Raw genomic sequence first — 24,760 nt, 5'->3', positions numbered from 1 at the left:
GAGCACCTTTTGGATTTCACAGGTCATTTTTTACTGAATTTGATTTCAAACTCCTTACCACACATTTGGGCCCCTAGAATGCCAGGGCAGTATAACTACCCCACAAGTGACCCCATTTTGGAAAGAAGAGACCCCAAGGTATTCGCTGATGGGCATAGTGAGTTCATGGAAATTTTTTTTTTTTGTCACAAGTTAGTGGAATAGGAGACTTTGTATGAAAAAAAAAAAAAAAAAAAAAAAAAATCATCATTTTCCACTAACTTGTGACAAAAAATAAAAAATTCTAGGAACTTGCCATGCCCCTCACGGAATACCTTGGGGTGTCTTCTTTCCAAAATGGGGTCACTTGTGGGGCAGTTATACTGCCCTGGCATTTTCCAGGGGCCCTAATGTCTGGTAAGTAGGTAAATGACCTGTGAAATCTGAAAGGTGCTCTTTGGAATGTGGGCCCCTTTGCCCAGCTAGGCTGCAAAAAAGTGTCACACATCTGGTATCTCCGTACTCAGAAGAAGGTAAGGAATGTGTTTTGGGGTGTCATTTTACATATACCCATGCTGGGTGAGAGAAATATCTTGGCAAAAGACAACTTTTCCCATTTTTTTTATACAAAGTTGGCATTTGACCAAGATATTTATCTCACCCAGCATGGGTATATGTAAAATGACACCCCAAAACATATTCCCCAACTTCTGCTGAATACGGAGATACCACATGTGTGACACTTTTTTGCAGCCTAGGTGGGCAAAGGGGCCCAAATTCCTTTTAGGAGGGCATTTTTAGACATTTGGATACCAGACTTCTTCTCACGCTTTGGGGCCCCTAAAATGCCAGGGCAGTATAAATACCCCACATGTGACCCCATTTTGGAAAGAAGACACCCCAAGGTATTCAATGAGGGGCATGGCGAGTTCATTGAAAAAAAAAAAATTTTGGCACAAGTTAGCGGAAATTGATTTTTTGGATTTTGTTCTCACAAAGTCTCCCTTTCCGCTAACTTGGGACAAAAATTTCAATCTTTCATGGACTCAATATGCCCCTCAGCAAATACCTTGGGGTGTCTTCTTTCCAAAATGGTGTTATTTGTGGGGTGTTTGTACTGCCCTGGCATTTGAGGGTCTCCGCAATCATTACATGTATGCCCAGCATTAGGAGTTTCTGCTATTCTCCTTATATTGAGCATACGGGTAATGAGATTTTTTTTTTCCGTTCAGCCTCTGGGCTGAAAGAAAAAAATGAACGGCACAGATTTCTTCATTCGCATCGATCAATGTGGATGAAAAAATCTCTGCCAAAAAAAGAAAAAGGAGGGGAAAGGCGTCTGCCAGGACATAGGAGCTCCGCCCAACATCCATACCCACTTCAGCTCGTATGCCCTGGCAAACCAGATTTCTCCATTCACATCAATCGATGTGGATGAATAAATCATTGCCGGGATTTTTTTTTTTATATATACAAAGTGTTTGCCAAAGTATATGAACACCGCCACCTCCTCAGCTCATATGCCTCGGCAAACATATCTTTTACTGCAGAGGAGAAATCTCGTCTTGCAGCGCCGCATACACCGACTTGCGTGTAATCTGACAGCAGCACAATGCTTCTGTCCGAATGCACATCAGTGCTGCAGCTGGTCGATCGGTTGGTCCACCTGGAAGGTAAAAAAAACAAAACAAAAAAGAAAAAACCAGGCCGCAAAGCAATAACTTTATTAACTTTAGAACAGAACATATTAACTTTTTTAAACTTTTTTAACTTTTTTACTTACCGGTAATTTTTTTTTTGTTTAGTTTTTTTTACCTTTATAGAACAAACCTCTCCTTCCCCATGGGACAATGTGCAAAGCGCAAATCGCCCAAAGATGTGGCGAAGTACGTTATGCACTTTATCCCAGGTGAAAGGAGAGGTTTGCAGCAGCTGAGAGTAAAAGGGCCCTAATAGCCCTGTGTGCCTGTCCTGTGAGATGCAATCCCTATGCTAGGTGTACCTGTGTGTGGTACTTCCGGAAACACTCTCCATAGCATAGGGCAGGGTGGTCAGCACAGTCAGGACAGAAATAGCGGGTGTCACGCCTTATTCCACTCCTGCTACAGACACGACATCTTTTTCGGGGTGACGGTTGGGTTGAGGTACCAGGAACGACACTGGGGAAATGTCGCTCGTGTAGACGGCTAACTACACTGGGGGATGGGGCCACGGAACCTCCTGGGTAAAGGAGGTTCTCGATGATCTCTTCTTGGAATTTGAGGAAAGATCGTGTTCTCCCAGCCTTACTGTAGAGAACAAAACTATTGTACAGCGCCAATTGAATTAAATATACAGACACCTTCTTATACCAGCGTCTGGTTCTGCGGGAAACTAAATACGGAGACAACATCTGGTCATTGAAGTCCACCCCTCCCATGAGCGCATTATAGTCGTGGACACAGAGGGGCTTTTCAATGACACGGGTTGCTCGCTCAATTTGGATTGTCGTGTCTGCGTGAATGGAGGAGAGCATGTAAACGTCACGCTTGTCTCTCCATTTCACCGCGAGCAGTTCTTCGTTACACAAGGCAGCCCTCTGCCCCCTTGCAAGACGGGTGGTTACAAGCCGTTGGGGGAAGCCCACGCGACTAGTTCGCGCGGTGCCACAGGCGCAAATCCGTTCTAGAAACAAATGCCTAAAGAGGGCCACACTTGTGTAAAAATTGTCCACATAAAGATGGTACCCCTTGCCGAATAAGGGTGACACCAAGTCCCAGACTGTCTTCCCACTGCTCCCCAGGTAGTCAGGGCAACCGACCGGCTCCAGGGTCTGATCTTTTCCCTCATAGACACGAAATTTGTGGGTATAGCCTGTGGCCCTTTCACAGAGCTTATACAATTTGACCCCATACCGGGCACGCTTGCTTGGGATGTACTGTTTGAAGCCAAGGCGCCCGGTAAAATGTATTAGGGACTCGTCTACGCAGATGTTTTGCTCGGGGGTATACAAATCTGCAAATTTCTGGTTGAAATGGTCTATGAGGGGCCGAATTTTGTGGAGCCGGTCAAAAGCTGGGTGGCCTCTGGGACGGGAGGTGGTGTTGTCGCTAAAATGCAGGAAACGGAGGATGGCCTCAAATCGTGCCCTGGACATAGCAGCAGAGAACATGGGCATGTGATGAATCGGGTGCGTTGACCAATATGACCGCAATTCATGCTTTTTTGTCAGGCCCATGTTGAGGAGAAGGCCCAAAAAAATTTTAATTTCGGAAACTTGGACTGGTTTCCACCGGAAAGGCTGGGCATAAAAGCTTCCCGGGTTGGCGGATATAAATTGTGTGGCATACTGGTTGGTCTCTGCCACGACTAAGTCCAAGAGCTCCGCAGTCAAGAACAGCTCAAAAAATCCCAGGGCCGAACCGATTTGAGCCGTCTCAACCCGAACTCCAGACTGGGCGGTGAAAGGGGGAACTACAGGTGCGGCTGAAGTTGGTGACTGCCAATCAGGGTTTGCCAGCACCTCAGGGATTCTAGGGGCTCTACGGGCCTGTCTTTGCGGTGGCTGCGACGGGGTAACTAGTGCACGTGCCACCGTACCAGCTTCAACTGCCCTTCTGGTGCTCGCCACTTCACCATGTTGTACGGCAGTGCTGGTACTAGGTCCAGGGAGGGCTGCGCTGCTGGTGTATGCCTCACCACGTGATCCGGCAGCGACAGCCCCACTCTGCTGCTCTTGAAGCGGATCCTGCATAACCTGTGGTCTAGCGACATGGGGCCGGGTACGCCTGGTGCTGCCAGGGACCTCCACCTCCTCGTCCGAACTTTGGGTCAGAGAGCCACTGCTTTCCACAGGTTCATATTCTGACCCGCTAGATTCATCAGATGAGGGTTCCCACTCCTCATCCGACTGGGTCAGAATCCTGTAGGCCTCTTCAGAAGAATACCCCCTGTTTGACATTTTGGACTACTAAATTTAGGGGTATTCCCTGAGACTACCCAAGAAAAAAAGCAAACCTGTCTTACAAAGGGGAGGCTAGCGAAGTACCGGAGGCCGCTGCGGTTGATAAAAAATATCAAAACTGATTTTTTTATCGCCGCAGTGCGTGTAAAATGAATGTGCAGTGATCAAAAAATATATATTTTTTGTCACTGCGGTGGGGCGGGCGTGGGTGAACGCACGTGTGGGCGACCGATCAGGCCTGATCGGGCAAACACTGCGTTTTGGGTGGAGGGCGAACTAAAGTGACACTAATACTATTATAGATCTGACCGTGATCAGTTTTGATCACTTACAGATACTATAAAAGTACAAATGCTGATTAGCGATACGCTATTCAGCGAATAAAAGTGACTGCGGTGCGGTGGGGTGGGCGCTAACTGACGCTAACTACCTAACCAAGGGGCCTAAACTATCCCTAAAACCTAACAGCCAATACTAGTGAAAAAAAAAAAGTGACAGTTTACACTGATCACTTTTTTTCCTTTCACTGGTGATTGACAGGGGCGATCAAAGGGGTGATCAAAGGGTTAATTGGGGTGCAGGGGGGTGATCTGGGGCTAAGGTGTAGTGTTGGTGCTACTCACAGTTCAGTCTGCTCCTGTGCTGGATCCAACCGACGAAAAGGACCAGCACAGGAGCAGACAAGCCATATAACAGATCATATTTACTAATATGATCTGTTATATGGCTTGTGATTGGATTTTTTAAAAATCGCCAGCCTGCCAGCCAATGATCGTTGCTGGCAGGCTGGTGACTAACTTGTTCTTTAACTTTTGCCGGCCCGCGATGCGCATGCGCGGGCCGGCTTGGAGCGAAATCTCGCGTCTCGCGAGATGACGCGTATATGCGTGACTGTGCGCAGCGCTGCCACCTCCGGAACGCGAATCTGCGTTAGGCGGTCCGGAGGTGGTTAATATACTTCTATTATAGGGAAGGGAAAATTTCGGGGGTGCCGTCATGGGTATCGAGAAAAACAATTACCGGTAAGCAATGTTGTTTTCCCCTCACCCATGACGGCACCCCATGCGAGATAGACTATTAATGAGAAATTAGGGGGGGACAACTGCCTGAAGCACCTTCCTACCAAAGGCGGAATCCGCGTGAAGCTGGAGCCTGTAATGTTTTAAAAAGGTATGTTGAGAGCTCCAAGTTGCTGCTCTACAAATTTGGGCCAGGGAGGCATCCGCCTTCTCGGCCCAGGACGTAGCTACCGCTCGAGTGGAGTGGGCTCCAAACCCTGAAGGGGGCGAGAGACCCTGCGCTAAATAGGCTTCGGAAATGGCCCTTTTAACCCATCTAGCAATAACCGCCGTGGACACTTTCCGCCCCTTATTTCTACCCCAAAACTGAATAAGGAGGTTTTCATCCAACCTCCAGGCCGAGGTAGACTCTAAATAAGTAGACATCTTTTGACGTCCAGGCAATGATACTCCCTTTCTAAACTATTAGAGGGATTTGGGCAAAAAGATGGAAGGACAACATCCTGACTTCTATGGAAGTCCGAAACCACCTTTGGCTGGAAGGACGGGAGAGGCCTAATGATAACTTTGTCATCCAAGACCTGGGTATAAGGAGGAAAAGCCGAGAAAGCCTGAATCTCTGAGATCCTCCTAGCTGAAGTAATGGCCAGTAAAAAGGACATCTTAAAAGAGAGCATATCTATTGGCAAATCTGACAGGGGCTCAAAAGGTTTCTGTGACAGGGCCGTCAAGACCGTGTTTAGGTCCCAAGGAGGGGACAAGGGTCTTATCGAAGGGCGGATCCTGGAGGCTGCCGACAGAAACCTTTTAACCCAAGGATGCAGGGCCAGCTGGGAATCGAAGAAGTAACTCAAGGCTGCCACATGTACTCTAAGGGTGGAAGCCCTAAGCCCCTTATCCAAGCCAGCTTGTAGAAAATCTAGAACCCTAGAGACATCTGGAGGAGAAAAGGGGTCAGGATTGATCCCCAAAAAGGAGGAAAAGACTTCCCAGATCTTATTGTATTTTCTGGCCGTGGTGTCTTTCCTACTCCCCAAAATGGTGGAAACTACAGATTGGGACAGACCCCGACCTAACCAAATCTCCCTCTCAGCCTCCATGCTGCCAGATGCAGAATTCCTGGACTGGGATGCAGGATCGGGCCATGATATAATAGATCCTCCCGAAGGGGGAGAATCCAAGGGGGGGTTATTGCTAGGTCTAGGAGGCAGGAGTACCAGGACCTTTTCGGCCACACTGGGGCCACTAGGGTAATCGTTGCTTTCTCCCTCTGGACTTTTTTCAGGACCTGCGGGATTAGGGAAAACGGAGGGAAGGCATAACCCTCCTCCTGAGTCCAGTCCTGTGCTAATCCGTCTAAAGCTGTTGGATCGTCCAGACGATTTATGGAGAAGAACCTTTCCACTTTCCTGTTCTTTCTGGAGGCAAATAGGTCGATCGTAGGGAGGCCGAACCTCTGTGTTAACTGGGAGAAGACTTCTGAGTTTAGGCACCAGTCCCCTCCAACGTGAGCTTCCCAGAGACTTCCCATCCGGAGGACAGGAAACCTGAACTGGTGCTTGGTGGGGGTGTGAACCTTTTATCTTCTCAGGTTTCCTGTCCCGGATGGGAGGTCCCTGGTCGCATGGGGTGCCGTCATGGGTGAGGGGAAAGAGCTTATCAAAAAGTGCACACTCAAAGGGCCTAATATCACCAAAGAAAAAGAAAAATGCAACTGGAGGACAAACTCCAAGAAACGTTAGAGCAGTGTTCACATTTGAATATTCCCCTATGGCCCAAATAATAAAAAAAAAATATCCTGAACAATTGGCATATGCTGCAAAGAGATCATCTCTTGAGAGATGAACACCGAATATGCCTATTGTTAGCTTTAGACGTACTAAAACTATAGGAGATGTCATCACTGATAGCAATTTTGTGAGTTCACAAACCAATTTGTTGGACAAGTGGAGGCCAAGGGGAAATTTTAGATGTGGACACTGCTCTATGTGCGATTTTATGTACAGAGGCACATCGATCCATATAGGAGGTATACAGCACACAGTCAGAGAGTTTATGAATTGTAAAACTACATATGTGGTATGTCACTCTCTGTCCGTGTGGCCGATTTTATATAGGCAAAACCTACAGGCCCCTATACATTCGCTTTAGGGAACATAAGAAATCAATTGAAACTGGTATCGGAGAGACACGCCTCATTGAACATATACACACTATGCATCAAGGAGATCAAAAGGTTTTAAAGTGTGACGGCATAGAAGTAGTTAAACTACCCTTGAGAGGAGGAGATAGAAAGCGTAAATTATTACAAAAAAAGCTGAATGGATAATGAGAACGAATGCCATGGGATCTTTAGGTCTGAATGATAAAAATGACCTGGCTGTCTTTAATTATGTTGTTTTTAATACATGAGTGCACTGTGTATTGGATACATTGACATGTAATTGTCTCACCTGTTGACTGGTCACGTGGAGGAGTGAGTGTTGTAGTTACTACGCCCCTCAACCACGTCACATGAGGCTTGACAAAGCACTGGTTAGTGCAAAACGGCTGTTGCCCTGAATTGCTGTGCAGTGACCAGCATCTAGCATGTTTTTACCTTAATAAAGCTACTATCAACACAACTAACGGTGAGTGCAGCTTTTCCTTCATCTCTTTAATATTGTGATTGTTATCAACACCTCGTAAGCAGAGCACCACCGTGACGTGAGTAGCCGCGGCAAGTGTGAATCCAGTCATACATTACCAGGAACCGCATGGTCTAGTGCCGACTATGTTTCTCTTTTTTATAATGTATAGTGTATTAAATAACATTTTTTAGGGGAAAATATAAAAAAACAGCAAAGCCTTTTAGAAGGCTTCTAAAGCGAGTGCTTTAGCTGCTCATGTCTCTTGGATAGGTAGCAGCTGGAGATATGGGCTTTGTATTACTTGAAAGCGGACATACTAAGCTTTCAAACAATACCAGAATCACATCATTGGAAGATACTGCTGTTAGAAATCAGGATGCAGTGAATGCAGCTAAAAAGTGAAAGTAGAACTCAAGTTGGGAATTAACAGGGTAAAACCTGCTTTTAACAGGGATATATCCTGCTTCTGTTTAGCTAATGCTGTCATTTTGGTCTTGTATGAAAACCTGTAATGCCCATGTCTCTACCTGCTACCAATCAGGAAATATGAGCAGCTAAAGAAGACCCCACCCCCTCTCCCTATGTTTCTATGTATGTTTCTCCCATCCCTTCTGCCTGAGCTGTCCAAAACAGTTAAGTGCTTTTACCAGAGCCGGACTCCCAAAAAACGGTTAGGTGATTAAGACTCATTGTGCTCATGAAGGTCTTATAACCGAAACGTAAAATTGTAATGAGTATTTCTGACAATCTGACTTTTTTTTTTGATACGCACCAATAAAAGCTCATTAATAATATAAACTGATGAGTGCCGTGGTACTATCTATACCAGGGATGGCCAACCTGAGGCTCTCCAGATGTTGCAAAACTACAACTCCCATCATGCCCGGACAGTCTACAGCTATCAGCCTAAAGCAGGGCATGGTGGGAGTTGTAGTTTTACAACAGCTGGAGAGCCGCAGGTTGGCCATGCCTGATCTATACGATATTGTGAAAGTTAACCTACCACTGGCACCATCCTTTCTGAACGGAGTGCAGCTGTCAACATATCACATATCAAATTTTTTTTTCTCCGTTCTAGTGGCCACCATATGGGATAAATAGGTTTTTTAATAGGGCTGCACAATATGGGAATTTTGTGTGATTGCAATTAGGGCCCTTAAAAATGCGATGCAATATTTTAAGGGAATTGTGCTAAAGGTCTATTTGCTGTGGATGGCACTGTTATGGGGGGGGGGGGGGGGGGAATCTGTGGATGGCACTGTTATGGGGGGGGGGGGGAATCTGTGGATGGCACTGTTATGGGGGGGGGGGGGGAGAATCTGTGGATGGCACTGTTATGGGGGGGGGGAGAATCTGTGGATGGCACTGTTATGGGGGGGGGGAGAATCTGTGGATGGCACTGTTATGGGGGGGAGAATCTGTGGATGGCACTGTTATGGGGGGGAGAATCTGTGGATGGCACTGTTATGGGGGGGGGAGAATCTGTGGATGGCACTGTTATGGGGGGGAGAATCTGTGGATGGCACTGTTATGGGGGGGAGAATCTGTGGATGGCACTGTTATGGGGGGAAGAATCTGTGGATGGCACTGTTATGGGGGGGAGAATCTGTGGATGGCACTGTTATGGGGGGGAGAATCTGTGGATGGCACTGTTATGGGGGGGAGAATCTGTGGATGGCACTGTTATGGGGGGGAGAATCTGTGGATGGCACTGTTATGGGGGGGGGGGAGAATCTGTGGATGGCACTGTTATGGGGGGGAGAATCTGTGGATGGCACTGTTATGGGGGGGGAATCTGTGGATGGCACTGTTATGGGGGCGGGGGAATCTGTGGATGGCACTGTTATGGGGGCGGAATCTGTGGATGGCACTGTTATGGGGGCGGAATCTGTGGATGGCACTGTTATGGGGGCGGGGGAATCTGTGGATGGCACTGTTATGGGGGCGGGGGAATCTGTGGATGGCACTGTTATGGGGGCGGGGGAATCTGTGGATGGCACTGTTATGGGGGCGGGGGAATCTGTGGATGGCACTGTTATGGGGGCGGGGGAATCTGTGGATGGCACTGTTATGGGGGCGGGGGAATCTGTGGATGGCACTGTTATGGGGGCGGGGGAATCTGTGGATGGCACTGTTATGGGGGCGGGGGAATCTGTGGATGGCACTGTTATGGGGGCGGGGGAATCTGTGGATGGCACTGTTATGGGGGCGGGGGAATCTGTGGATGGCACTGTTATGGGGGCGGGGAAATCTGTGGATGGCACTGTTATGGGGGCGGGGGAATCTGTGGATGGCACTGTTATGGGGGCGGGGGAATCTGTGGATGGCACTGTTATGGGGGCGGGGGAATCTGTGGATGGCACTGTTATGGGGGCGGGGAAATCTGTGGATGGCACTGTTATGGGGGCGGGGAAATCTGTGGATGGCACTGTTATGGGGGCGGGGGAATCTGTGGATGGCACTGTTATGGGGGCGGGGGAATCTGTGGATGGCACTGTTATGGGGGCGGGGGAATCTGTGGATGGCACTGTTATGGGGGCTGGGGAATCTGTGGATAGCACTGTTATGGGGGCGGAGGGATCTGTGGATGACACTGCTATGAGGGCGGAGGGATCTGTGGATGACACTGCTATGAGGGGAATCTGTGGATGACACATATATAGCATTTTATGCGATGTGCCATCCACAGATCCCCCCATAACAGTGTCCCTGCAGTTTGAATGACCCCCAATGCAGGGGGTGTGGGCTGGCATCTGGTTTAGGAATGACAGCGGGGACCGGTGCAGTCCCTGTATTCTAATGCACCGGCCCGGCTCACTGTTGTATAATCTTACCTAACCTGTAGGCATTGTTAAAATACAAACCGGATTCCAAAAAAGTTGGGACACTAAACAAATTGTGAATAAAAACTGAATGCAATGATGTGGAGATGGCAAATGTCAATATTTTATTTGTAATAGAACGTAGATGACAGATCAAACGTTTAATCCGAGTAAATGTATCATTTTAAAGGAAAAATATGTTGATTCAAATTTTCACGGTGTCAACAAATCACAAAAAAGTTGGGACAAGTAGCAATAAGAGGCTGGAAAAAGTAAATTTGAGCATATCAAAGAGCTGGAAGACCAATTAACACTAATTAGGTTAATTGGCAACATGATTGGGTATAAAAAGAGCTTCTCAGAGTGGCAGTGTCTCTCAGAAGCCAAGATGGGTAGAGGATCACCAATTCCCACAATGTTGCGCAGAAAGATAGTGGAGCAATATCAGAAAGGTGTTACCCAGCGAAAAATTGCAAAGACTTTGCATCTATCATCATCAACTGTGCATAACATCATCCGAAGATTCAGAGAATCTGGAACAATCTCTGTGCGTAAGGGTCAAGGCCTTAAAACCATACTGGATGCCCGTGATCTCCGGGCCCTTAAACGACACTGCACCACAAACAGGAATGCTACTGTAAAGGAAATCACAGAATGGGCTCAGGAATACTTCCAGAAACCATTGTCAGTGAACACAATCAACCGTGCCATCCGCCGTTGCCAGCTGAAACTCTACAGTGCAAAGAAGAAGCCATTTCTAAGCAAGATCCACAAGCTCAGGCGTTTTCACTGGGCCAAGGATCATTTAAAATGGAGTGTGGCAAAATGGAAGACTGTTCTGTGGTCAGACGAGTCTGAATTCGAAGTTCTTTTTGGAAATCTGGGACGCCATGTCATCCGGACCAAAGAGGACAAGGACAACCCAAGTTGTTATCAACGCTCAGTTCAGAAGCCTGCATCTCTGATGGTATGGGGTTGCATGAGTGCGTGTGGCATGGGCAGCTTGCATGTCTGGAAAGGCACCATCAATGCAGAAAAATATATTCAGGTTCTAGAACAACATATGCTCCCATCCAGACGTCATCTCTTTCAGGGAAGACCCTGCATTTTTCAACAAGATAATGCCAGACCACATTCTGCATCAATCACAACATCATGGCTGCGTAGGAGAAGGATCCGGGTACTGAAATGGCCAGTCTGCAGTCCAGATCTTTCACCTATAGAGAACATTTGGCGCATCATAAAGAGGAAGGTGCAACAAAGAAGGCCCAAGACGATTGAACAGTTAGAGGCCTGTATTAGACAAGAATGGGAGAGCATTCCTATTTCTAAACTTGAGAAACTGGTCTCCTCGGTCCCGAGACGTCTGTGGAGTGTTGTAAGAAGAAGGGGAGATGCCACACAGTGGTGAAAATAGCCTTGTCCCAACTTTTTGGGGATTTGTTGGCACCATGAAATTCTGATTCAACATATTTTTCCCTTAAAAAATGGTACATTTTCTCAGTTTAAACTTTTGTTCCGTGATTTATGTTCTATTCTGAATAAAATATTAGAAGTTGGCACCTCCACATCATTGCATTCAGTTTTTATTCACGATTTGTATAGTGTCCCAACTTATTTGGAATCCGGTTTGTATAATAATCATGTGTAATCCAGCTGTATTACTTACAACTAATGAGAGAGGAGGGAGGAGGCAGGCAGGAGGCAGGCCGGGAGGGCGACGCGTCACTCACTACGTCACGCGCCATCTGCTTCCTCTTTGCCTCCTCTCTGCTACGGAACTTGTAAGTAATACAGCTGGATTACACATGATTATTATATTTTAACAATGCCTACAGGTTAGATAAGATTATACAACAGTGAGCGGGGCCGGTGCATTAGCATACAGGGACTGCACCGGCCCCGCCGTCATTCCTAATACAGATGCCGGCCCCCAGCCCCTCCCTCTGTTGATACACCCCCCGACCGCGCTGTGCGGCGGCCGTGTATCATAGTAGATAATCGCAGCATTTTGGGGTTGGCCAAATCGCCATCGTCGATTATCGCGATACGATTGCTTTGGCGATATATCGTGCAGGCCTAGTTTTACAGTTTGGGCATTTTGAGATACAGCGATTCATATGATCTTTATTATTATTTTTTTGTTTATTTTACTATGGGGAAAGGGAGAGATTTAAATAAAAAAAAAAAAAAAAAAAAAAAATTATATTATAATATATATATATATATATATATATATATATACACACACACACACACATACACATATATACATACACACACGCATCAAAACTATGAATTAACACATGTGGAATTATATACATAACAAACAAGTGTGAAACAACTGAAAATATGTCATATTCTAGGTTCTTCAAAGTAGCCACCTTTTGCTTTGATTACTGCTTTGCACACTCTTGGCATTCTCTTGATGAGCTTCAAGAGGTAGTCCCCTGAAATGGTCTTCCAACAGTCTTGAAGGAGTTCCCAGAGATACTTAGCACTTGTTGGCCCTTTTGCCTTCACTCTGCGGTCCAGCTCACAACAAACCATCTCGATTGGGTTCAGGTCCGGTCACTGTGGAGGCCAGGTCATCTGGCGCAGCACCCCATCACTCTCCTTCATGGTCAAATAGCCCTTACTTTCAAAGTTTTCCCAATTTTTCGGCTGACTGACTGATCTTCATTTCTTAAAGTAATGATGGCCACTCGTTTTTCTTTACTTAGAATTTGTATTATGGCAAGAAAAAAGCAGCTAACAGTCTATTCAGTAGGACTATCAGCTGTGTATCCACCCGACTTCTCCTCAACGCAACTGATGGTCCCAACCCCATTCATAAGGCAAGAAATCCCACTTATTAAACCGGACAGGGCACACCTGTGAAGTGAAAACCATTTCAGGGGACTACCTCTTGAAGCTCATCAAGAGAATGCCAAGAGTGTGCAAAGCAGTAATCAAAGCAAAAAAGGTGGCTACTTTGAAGAACCTAGAATATGACATATTTTCAGTTGTTTCACACTTGTTTGTTATGTATATAATTCCACATGTGTTAATTCATAGTTTTGATGCCTTCAGTGTGAATCTACAATTTTCATAGTCATGAAAATAAAGAAAACTCTTTGAATGAGAAGGTGTGTCCAAACTTTTGGTCTGTACTGTATATATATATATATATATATATATATATATATATATATATATATATTAGGGCTGCACGATATATCGCAAAAGTAATCGAACCGCGATAATCGGCAAATGCGGTTTGGCGATTCGACCGAGCCGAAAATGCCGCGATTATTATATATGAAGGGGCCCCTATTGATAAAAAAAAAGTCCTCTGTCCTATTGATAACATAACAGGTCCAGCCTCTGTACTTACTTTCACAATGAATGCATGCACTGCAGCGACGAGCGGGAGCGAGCGAGGCAGCCGGCCGGCGCGGGACTGACGTCACTTAGTCACGCTCCTGCTTCCTGAATTAAGTGGGAGGAGCGTGACAGTGACGTCAGTCACGCGCCGGCCGGCTCGCTCTCTGCCGCTCTCTGCAGTGTGAGTGCATTCATAGTGAAACTGTGAAAGTACAGAGGCTGGCCATTTTATGAATAGGAGAGTTAACACATGAAGGGACACATGGGGCCATGAGGAGGACCAGCATAAGATGCTATATGTGTGTCATAGCACACATCCCCCATAACAGCGCCCTCCGCAGGTCCCCCATAACAGCGCCCTCCGCAGGTCCCCCATAACAGCGCCCTCCGCAGGTCCCCCATAACAGCGCCCTCCGCAGGTCCCCCATAACAGCGCCCTCCGCAGGTCCCCCATAACAGCGCCCTCCGCAGGTCCCCCATAACAGCGCCCTCCACAGATCCCCCACATAACAGCGTCATCCACAGATCCCCCATAACTATGTCATACCCAGCCGCGTCAGCGGCTCATATGGAAAAATCCAAGCAAATAGACCTCTAGCACAATTCCCTTAAAATATTGCATCGCACATCGTTATCGCAATTTTTAGGGCCCTAATCGCAATCGCACAAAATTCCCATATCGTGCAGCCCTAAATATATATATATATATATATATATATATATATATATATATATATATATATATATATATATATATATATATATATACATACATACATACATACACACACACACACACACACACACACACACACACACACACACACACAGAAGAAAAATGGTGGCACCAGCTAAATGAAAAAAAGTGAGGGTGCACGGTCACAAGGAAATAGACTTCTTACCCCGGTAATAGATCAGAAAATGAACGGCACTCCTTTAGATGATAAAAAAAAGTCTCCTTTATTCACCCGTGTGGTGCAACGTTTCGGGACAGCACTAGAGCCTTGAAAAAGGCTCTATTGCTGAGCCGAAACATTGCACCGCACGGGTGAATAAAGGAGACTCCTGTCCCAGCCACCTCATATCTGTGTTGCAACAGTGGCCATAACCCCCTGGAAACGAGCAGTGTATAATGAGATGGAAAAATTAATTCAGCCAGCAAAGAGACGACATGGACAATTACATTAGTAAGTGCCTTGTATTAACTTTGTGAACATTATAAATGCCTTCTAAATACCATTTGCTTAAAGGGGTTATCCGAGTTACTTTTTTGTTCTTTCTATGTTCCTAACTAAGCAAATGTAACAGCTTTGCAATTAACTCACTTTATTTCCGGTGGCTGGTTTCTCAGATTTCACTGAGGGTCACATGACCTGTGATGTCAGCTTCTCTCCCTGCTCTTATAAAGGTCGTTTACAAGCCTGTAAACGAGACGTCACTGTGCTGGCCACGCCCCCCCCCCCTTCACTGCAGTCTGCTCTCTGCTAGGATTCTTAACCCCTTCAGCTGCACAGCTCTGCAGGCAGTGAGGAGACAATGCTGGGCACTGGAGCTGACATACTAGAGAGCATTGCACAAGAAGGTAGGGGGAAGATCCCGTGTGTATTAGCAGTGTCATTATACAGCTGGGACTTGTAGTTCTACACATACAACATGCTGCAGAGTCTCCCAGCAGGCAGACATGTCACCCAGGGCAGCTCTTGTATTCACTCCCTTAGCAGTGTCATTATACAGCTGGGACTTGTAGTCCTACACATACAACATGCTGCAGAGTCTCCCAGCAGGCAGACATGTCACTCGGGGCAGCTCTTGTATTCACTCCCTTAGCAGTGCAGGGGGAGGGGCAGAGAGTGTTTTTATTGCATGTAAACAAAGGGCCAGAAAAGAACCAGGGAAATGAGGAAATATATTTTTGTTTTTCAGAACTTGGACAACCCCTTTAAGTGTGACAACCCCTTTAATACATTAGTATATGGGTAATTTAATATATTCCTATGCAACACTGCCAACTGTAGGTCCCAAACAATTACCTGCATTAGCCAATAGAAGCCTGCAAGTCTTTCTCTTCAAATCCCAACTGCCATACACACAGTCACATGACCCTTATCAGCCAACAGAAGCTCGCGGGCCCTTAGTCTCCACATACACACAGTTTTACTCCAGGTTTCCATAACAATCCAGCCATTTTTCTTCACTGCTGTAGGTCAGCTTTAGGCTAGGGCTACACGACGACATGTGTCGCACGACAATTTTTATAATGATAGTCTATAGTATTGCACTGCTACACATCTCAGCAGACAGTATCGCACAATAGATTTAGATACACAGCTCAGCAGACAGTATCACACGACAGGATTAGATACACTGCTCAGCAGACAGTATCACACAATATAAGATTAGATACACAGCTCAGCATACAGTATCACACAGGATAGGATTAGATTCACAGCTCAGCAGACAGTATCACACATGTCGCAGTATGGTCACATGTCACAGTGCGACACCAGAGCCTATCATTATAAAAATTGTTGAGACAAAATGTTGTCGTGTAGCCCTAGCCTTAAAGAGGCAGGGCGCTGTGGATGTTACTGTTAAGGGGGCAGGCCGCTGTGGAGGTCACTGTTAAGGGGGCAGGGGCTACTAATAAAGGGGCAACTGCTGTGGAGGTCACTGTTAAGGCAGCAAGGTACTGTGGAGGTCACTGTTAAGGGGGCGGGCCCCTGAGCAGGTCACTGTCAAGGGAGTGGGGTGTTGTGAAACTCACTGTAAAAGGGGCGGACTGACAAAGTTAAGGGGATGGGCTGCTGTGGAGGTCCCATTTTAAAGTGGCGGGACACTGTGGGGGGGGGGGGTCCAGTGTTAAGCGGTGAGGGGACTGTGGAGTTCACTGTTAAAGGGGCGGGGTGCTGTAGAGGTCACTTATGGGGGATACTGTCGATATCTTTTAACGACACACACAAACATTACATGAAATAGATTAAATATACCAGTGTAAAGCCTGGTCCTTCTGCTAGTACAAAATAATATACTAAACAGTGGTCTATAATAAATTAGATCCATAGGGGCTAAACCTTGGGCGTCCAGCCATTTACACCACAATGTCTCAAATTTACTGGTAGCATTTATTTTCAAGAATATCCCTTTCTCCATTGACAAAAATAAGTTCACTTTGCTTATAAATTCCTCTATGGATGGAGGTTTCTCAGCTAACCATCATTGGGCAATTACTTTTTGAGCCATATAAGCAGCCTATCTTATGGCTATCTTTTTACCTTCACAGATCCCAAGATCTTTTACATGCCCAAAAATGAATATAAGGGGTGTTAACTTAAAACAGACTGTATCCATAGGATTAACATGTCTGACCACATCCTTCCAGTAGCTTTCTAATTTGGGAAAATTCCAAATCACATGCAAGATACCTGCAGGATGCAGCTTACATCTTTCACACAAGGAGACTCCTCATGGAGGAAAAGTTGGGTCTACACAGTAGAGTCACATTATTATGACTACTTCCTATTTTCATCTTTGTGAGCTGGCTTGGTGGGTATATAAGGTGTGCCATGGGCTGTCTGCACACATCCCAAGGGTGGCAGTATTTCTGAAACTGTGCAGTTTGTGAACTGTTCATGTGCTGCCGAGGTGAAAGTGTATTGATAAATCGCACCACTGCAAATCAAAGAAATCACAGAGCACCACGGGTCATTCATGTGAGAGATGAACATTGGCTATGAAGGTGCATGGGGCGGATCAACACGCTACAGTGTAGTTTACTTCAAAAATTAACCAGGGGGCTACCAGACATCTGTCAAACAGTTCAGCGAACCCTGCTGCACATGGGGCTCCGAAACAGACGGATGGTCACTGCACCTCTGCTAACCGTTGCATCGGCAGAAAAATGCTATTTTTTCGCAGAAGTATCGGAATTGGACCTGCTGATTGGCAAAGGGTTGTCTTCTACAATGATTCAAGTTTTCTGCTTCAACTAACGGATGAACATTTGAGTCAGACGAGAAAACAGCATAGAAAAAACGAGATTTTTGTATAACTTACCAGTAAAATCTCTTTCTCGCTCTTTCCTTGGGGGACACAGAAGACCTTGGGTATAGCTCATCTCCCTAGGAGGCGTGACACTAAGTGAAGACTGTTAAGCCCCTCCTCCACAGCTATACCCTCAGCCTGGAGAGAGAGACTGCCAGTTGCGTGTCCAAGTAGTGAGAAAAGGCAAAGTCCAAAAATTGGAACCAACAAGCCAACTACCCAAAGGGTAAACAAACTCGGAAACAGTCAGAGAAGAACAAAGAATGGGTGGGTGCTGTGTCCCCCAAGGAAAGAGCGAGAAAGAGATTTTACTGGTAAGTTATACAAAAATCTCGTTTTCTCGCCCAGTTTCCTTGGGGGACACAGAAGACCTTGGGACGTTCAAAAGCAGTCCAAAGGGGGAGGGACCACAGCACCAAGGCGAAGCACCCGAAGGCATCAAAAAACCCGCCGCCTGCAGACCAGGCGGCCTGAAACAGCATACGCCGAAGCCCGAGTATGCACCCTGTAGAACTCGGTAAGGTGTGCAAGGAAGACCAGTGACCGCCTTGCACAAATGCATGGCCGAAGCCTAATGCCTCCGGCCCAGGAAAAAACCGACAACTCTGGCCAAATGAATGGTGACACCAAAAGCAGAACCCTGCCCTTGGTGCGGCAACCACAACAAGAGCCACTCTGAGAAAGCGGAGGAAAGCCACCCTGGAGGCCGTCAACCCTTTGCACGGACCTCCTGGAAACACAAGAGACCGAATGTCGACAAGAGTCGGAGATCTCCAACGTTCCCTGGGGTGGGAAGGGGAGGACGACTGCCTCAATGAAATGAAAGACAAACACCATCTTCAGAAGGAAGGAAGAGACGGAATGGAGAACAGCCCTGTCCTGGGGGAAGACAGAAGGCTCGGAACAAGAAGGGCCGCCACTCAGGCACCCATCAGAGACACGATGGCTACAGAAACCCAACTGTTAGTAGAGGGAACTTCTGTAACGGCTCCAAGGAAAAATTGGAGCGCCAAGAGCCTAGTATGTAGTTCCCAGGACGGTACCGGAGGACAGTACAAAGGAACCCAAGAGCCGCTCCATGGAAGAAGTTCCTGACAGGCCCAGAGGGCCTGGGAACGCTGAAAGAGGAAGGACAGGAATGACACTTGATACTTCAAGCAACAGAGTCCCAGCCCCAGGTCCAGGCCGGACTGGAGAAAGACAGAACCATGGAGAAAGGCAGAGTGGGGGAACGCCCAGCTTCCCACAGAACCCCAGGTAAAACCCTAAGTCCTACCACAGATCCTGGACGAAAAACTCGGCTAGAAGCGAACACTAGCGAGCCCACTAGAGTTGCCTGGGCAAGCGGGTGAAAACCCAATGATCAGGCGCAGACCCGTAACACGGGTAGAACAGTCGGTAGAACTGGTCCCGTCGGCCCCCGAGCAAGGTTGTCCCGTATCCCCCCAGAGTGGGGAAGCAGAAGGACAAACGGACAGGAACCGAAGGGTCCGCCCAGCAACCGCCAGGACAAGACAGGCTAAAGCCGAAGCCAATGTAGCCACCACAGGAAGACGGACTACAGTTCCGGTGTGGGAGATTTAAAAGACAATCCTGACCAAATGGTAGTCCTCCCAAGTTACCGAGAAGGTGAATCCAAAGCAGAAACATTGCCTAAAATGGAAAAAACGCAATCTGCACCCAGCGGGAGGACAGAAAACTGTAGACCCGGTAACTAGGCACACAGCTAGTACAGCCAGTGTGGACAAGGGAGACTCAAAAGGAACACCAGAACCATCCACATGAACAACCATGCTTTCCCCAGAGGGAAGGGCAGTGAAGGAACAGCCTCTGAAGCGTGGCCGGAACAGACGCCACATCGGAATGATCTGTACCGAGTGGGAGCCAAACAGAGCCGGCGAGAAAAGGCAGGCGAGACAGAGGCCGGTATAACACCCTCCAACCGAAAGGGGGAGTGGGCAACAGAGAGGCCATAGGACAGCTCAAAAGCAGAACACCGCTACACAGAGACGCCCGGTTCACCGCCTCGCAGAAGGCGAATACCCTGAAGAACCCAAGGTGGAGGTCCCCCAGACCTGTATAAGCGAGCACCCAAGAGAAGTTGGGTGACCTTCCCAAGAATAGCGGCCCGAACCTGGTAGCAGATCAGACTGAAGCACCGAGGGCGCCAATCCGGAAAGAATCATACCACACTGCACCCGAAGAGGAGGAAATGGTATTAGGCGAGGGGACCGTAGTCCCGCCAGAGCCAACATAAAATGCGAAGGGCGCTGCAGACAGCGCTCTCGACCATGTGACCACTAGCACAGGGAAACAATGCCGCGGAAGGACAAATGGGCCAACGAAATGAATGAGTACCACCCAGCTCTGTGCAGTAGCGAACAGTAGAGCCCGTCTACTTAAATATAAGGTATTCATTTGTTGTTTATTGGACAACACCTTAGGCTTACACAGATGGACAGAATGATCTCCTTAGAGAATAGTGCAAGGCTTGCGGCAATCATCGTATCCCAAGAGAAAAAGTATGTCGCAGGAGGAAAGGAGGCATACGTACGAGTAGCCCCGTAAGCAGTGAGAAGGCCAACCCACCTACGGGACGAGAAGGAAACAACGCACAAGAACGTCCGCTCACTGCAAAAATATATCACTCAGCGAAGAGGGCCAGCCACAGAGTGCCACAGTATCTACGGGAGTGCAAACTGAAAGGAGTTATGCACAAGACTAGTATGGTATGCGATGGAACGCAAACTGACCGCCCCGAAAAAGGGGGGAAATGTACCTGGCAAACTGCAGTGGGCAAGAATGCAAAGGCCTGCCCCAAAAAGGGGGTGATGCCCAAGGCCGTACCTACGTCAGAGAAGTAGGGCATACCATACTTCGCCCAGAAAGGCGCCATGCACATGGCCACACAGTATCCAGCAGGAACGCAGGAGGTCCACCTAGTGAAAAAGGGGGGCATGCACAGGGCTATCTTAGCATTAAGTGAGTGTGCAACAATTCACCCAACCCGAAATTTCGTGAGAGTGTAACTACTCCGCCAATGAAGGGGAACATGTGCAAGTCCAGTACAGCACATACAAGGACAGCCTTGAATCTTGTGAGCGTGCAAAATTCCACCCATGGAATGAGGGGTGGTCACGCACAAGGCCAGCACCGTATCCAATGGAAGCGCAAGCGTTCCACCCATGTTAGAGGCCATGCTCAAGGCCAGCAACGTATCTGGTGAGAGTGTAGTATGCCGCCCAGAAAAGGAAGGGGGGGGGTCATGCACATGTCCAGCATCGCATCCAGGGAGAATGCGAGCAGTCGGTGAGAAAGTGTGTATGCCACCGAAGGAGGCATGCCCATGGCCGGCAGCGAATCCAGTGAGAGTGCGTACACCGCCCACAGAAGAGGGGTCATGCATATGGCCGGCCGCGGATCCAGAGAGAGTGCAAGCACCCCGCTATGTATAGGGGTCATGCACATGGCCAACAATGTACCGGCGAGAGAACAACCACCGACCGAGGGAGTGTATGTATGCCGCCACCCGGGAAGGAGGCATACCCAAGGCCGGCAGTGAATCCAATGAGAGTACATCATACCGCCTATGTAAGGTGGTCATGCACATGGCTGACAGTGAATCCAGTGAGAGTGCCGAATGCCGTCCACAGAAGGGAGTCATGCCTATGGCAGGCAGCGAATCCAGTGAGAGTGCCGTGTTCCACCTATGGAAGGGGGGCACGCACATGGCCAGCAGCGAACCCAGTGAGAGTGCCGTGTTCCACCTATGGAAGGGGGTCGTGCACATGGCCAGCATTGTATCCGGAGAAACTGCAGTAGGCCGCCAATGAAAGGGGGATCATGCACAAGGCCAACCCGCAGTTAGGGAGAGTGCAGTATCCCGCCCAGGAGGGGGGTCCTGCACATGGCAGGCACCATAACTGGAGAGGGTGACGAATGTTGCCTACAGAAAAGGCATGCACTTGACCAGCGCCGTAGCGCGGAAAGGGCAAGAAAACCACCTAGAAGGGGAAAAAAGACCCTGGCAGCGCCGCAGCCGGGGAGCGCGACACCATGCCGCCTATGGAAGGGGGGCATGTATACAGGCAGCACTCTGAGATGAGGCTGCAGCGTCCTGCGCAGCCCACAAGTCATATATATATATAAAAACTTTCTTTTTTTTTTTTTTTTTTTTAACACACAGCCTCACTGAGGCAGAAAAAAATAAAATAAAAGGGGGGGCCACCTACAGGGCACAGATCCACCCATACAGGCTCATCGGAAGCCGGCCTGTACCCAAAGGGTTAACAGGGATCCGGCCTGGGGGGCGGCACTGCGATCCTCTGGGGGCGGGGGAACCTCCAGGCGGGAAGAATTCGCGCCTGGAGAAGTTCCAGCCCCCTCCAACAGAGGCCTGAATTTGCGGCCTAGTAGCGTGAAGCTGGGGCCTAAATTTTTAGCGGCGCCCGGCTGACCGGGGCCGCACAGTATTTAAAGTACCGGCCGGCCTACGGAGCGGCACATACCGGCCGCGGGTGCCCACCCCGCGGGCCGTAAGAGCCGGGGCCTAAATTTTTAGCGGCGCCCGGATGACCGGGGCCGCACAGTACTTAAAGTACCAGCCGGGCCTACGGAGCGGCACATACCGGCCGCGGGTGCCCACCCCGCGAGCCGGGGACCCGGATAGAGCGGGATCGCGGCCTTGAAGTGGAACACAAGTTTTGTTCCGACGGTCGGCCGGGGCTGTTGAAGCGCTCATTTTGCAGGCCACGGTGCCCACCCAGCTGTCCGGAAGTGAGGACCCTGCACCCGGCAGCCATTTCACCCCTGGAGCGGGCACCTGCCTAGAACAGCGCTCCATATGGCCGGCAGCTACAACCTCCTTTCCCCTGGAACGGTGTCCGTGAGAGTAGGGAGGGTCAGTGGCAGCAAGGCGCGGGCCCTCTGGCCCTGAAGTAGTGGCCGGTAAGAGGGAGGGGGACCCTGAGACCGGGTCTGTGAGGGTGGACGCCTGCATAACCCCTCCATCAGGGGCAGCTAGTTGCGGACCTCCGCAGCTCCCTAGGCATTCTTCTTGTAGGGAGAAGGGTGCCAATGTCCTGGAGGCCAGGAGAGAGGGAGCAGAATGTCGCCCTGCGACAGCCCAGGAGCCAGCCTAGGTCTAGCATGGGCAGAAGGGTCCATAGGCCCAGTATAGGGTCAGGCACGCAGGAGACCGGGGGGGGACGGGGGACGTAGGGCTGGAGAAGCCTCTCTCTCACCATAGTCGTCTTCACCCTCGGTCCGTTCCAGCAGGGTCGCCCCTTCAGCTACTGGCACCGTAGTGGCAGGACGCTGGGAGAGGGACTTGGCGTGCGGGCGACCCTTGCGCTGGCGGGATGTAGGGGAGCGAGGCTGCCCTGATCCACCTTGCCTTCTGTGGGGGAGGCAGCAGTGCGGGTGACCGGCACTGGCGCAGCTCAACCCCGGGAGAACAGAGAGGTCTAGTGCGTCTCTGTTATCCCTGATGATCTGGAACAAAAATAAAATAAAAAAGTAAAAAACTAAAATTGAAACAAGGAGAAAGCAGCCCTGCAGAGCAGGGAGTGTCTTGCCTCCTTGGACACTAAGCAAAAACTGGCAGTCTCTCTCTCCAGGCTGAGGGTATAGCTGTGGAGGAGGGGCTTAACAGTCTTCACTTAGTGTCACGCCTCCTAGGGAGATGAGCTATACCCAAGGTCTTCTGTGTCCCCCAAGGAAACTGGGCGAGAAAAAAAAACCTGCAACCATTGCTGAAAGAACACAAGCTGGTGGTGGCCGTGTTATGGTCTGGGTAATGTTTTTGTGGTATTCTCTAGGCCCACTCATCCATGTGGGAGGCACTTAACAGATTTGGGTATGATCCATCCCTGCAGATCACATACACTCCTACATGCTGGTTGTCTTGCCGGAGGCGGATGGGATGTTCCAGCAAGACAATGTGATCTGTTACACGGCTAGACGACACAAAATTGGTTGGAAGAGCATGACCAGGAATTCTGAATACTACCTTGGCCACTAACTCCAGACTTGAAGCCAATTCAGCATCTGGGGGACCACCTTGATTGTATTCACTCTACAGATCCTCCTCCCCGCACTCTCCAGCAGCTGTAGGATGCACTACAATCAACATAGCTCTGTGACTCTTAGGCTGAGTTCACACGCGCGTTGCGGGAACATGCACGATTTTTCCACGCGAGTACAAAACATTGTAATGCGTTTTGCACTCGCGTGAGAAAAATCTGCATGTTTGGTACCCAAACCCGAACTTCTTCACAGAAGTTCGGGTTTGAATTAGGTGCTGGGTAGATTGTATTATTTTCCCTTATAACATGGTTATAAGGGAAAATAGCATTCTGAATACAGAATGCATAGTACAATAGCGCTGGAGGGGTTATAAAAAAAAATACAAATTATTAAACTCCCCTTAATCCACTTGATCGCGCAGCCCGGCTTCTCCTCTGTCTTCTTTTTCGTTGTGTGCAGGAAAAGGACCTTTGGTGACGTCAATCCGGTCATCACATGATCCATCACCATGGTAAAAGATCATGTGACGGACCATGTGATGACCGGAGTGACGTCACCACAGGTCCTTTTCCTGCACACAGCCAAGATGAAGACAGAAGAGATGTCGGCTGCGCGATCAAGTGGATTAAGGCGAGTTAATTTATTATAATTTTTTTTTTAACCCCTCCAGCGCTATTTTACTATGCATTCTGTATTCAGAATGCTAATATTTTCCCTTATAACCATGTTACCATGCGTTCACCTCCCGCATTGCACCCGAGCGGAATACTCGCCCGTGTGAACTCAGCCTTAGCCTGCCTAGCTTCTGTCCATGCTGCACACAGCGGTTACTCTGTATATTAGCTGGTGGTTATAATTATCTGAATCGACTGTGTATAAAACCCTGTGCAATAAGTATAAGGCCTCATGCACACGACCGTTGTGTGCATCCGC

The 24,760-nt window shown here is 48.5% G+C and overlaps 1 protein-coding gene across 1 annotated transcript in view; it reads right to left on the bottom strand.

Annotated features, from left to right (window-relative positions):
• The window catches only part of LOC120979122 (uridine-cytidine kinase 2), a 148,174-nt gene that overhangs the window by 11,108 nt on the left and 112,306 nt on the right, over nucleotides 1-24,760 (bottom strand). The gene's annotated exons all lie outside the window — the stretch shown is intronic.

The sequence above is a fragment of the Bufo bufo genome, chromosome 9, assembly GCF_905171765.1.
Source record: "Bufo bufo chromosome 9, aBufBuf1.1, whole genome shotgun sequence".
In the NCBI taxonomy this organism is placed as follows: Eukaryota; Metazoa; Chordata; class Amphibia; order Anura; family Bufonidae; genus Bufo; species Bufo bufo.
The sequence above is the reverse complement of the archived record's forward strand: the minus strand, read 5'-3'. Positions and strand labels throughout refer to the sequence as shown.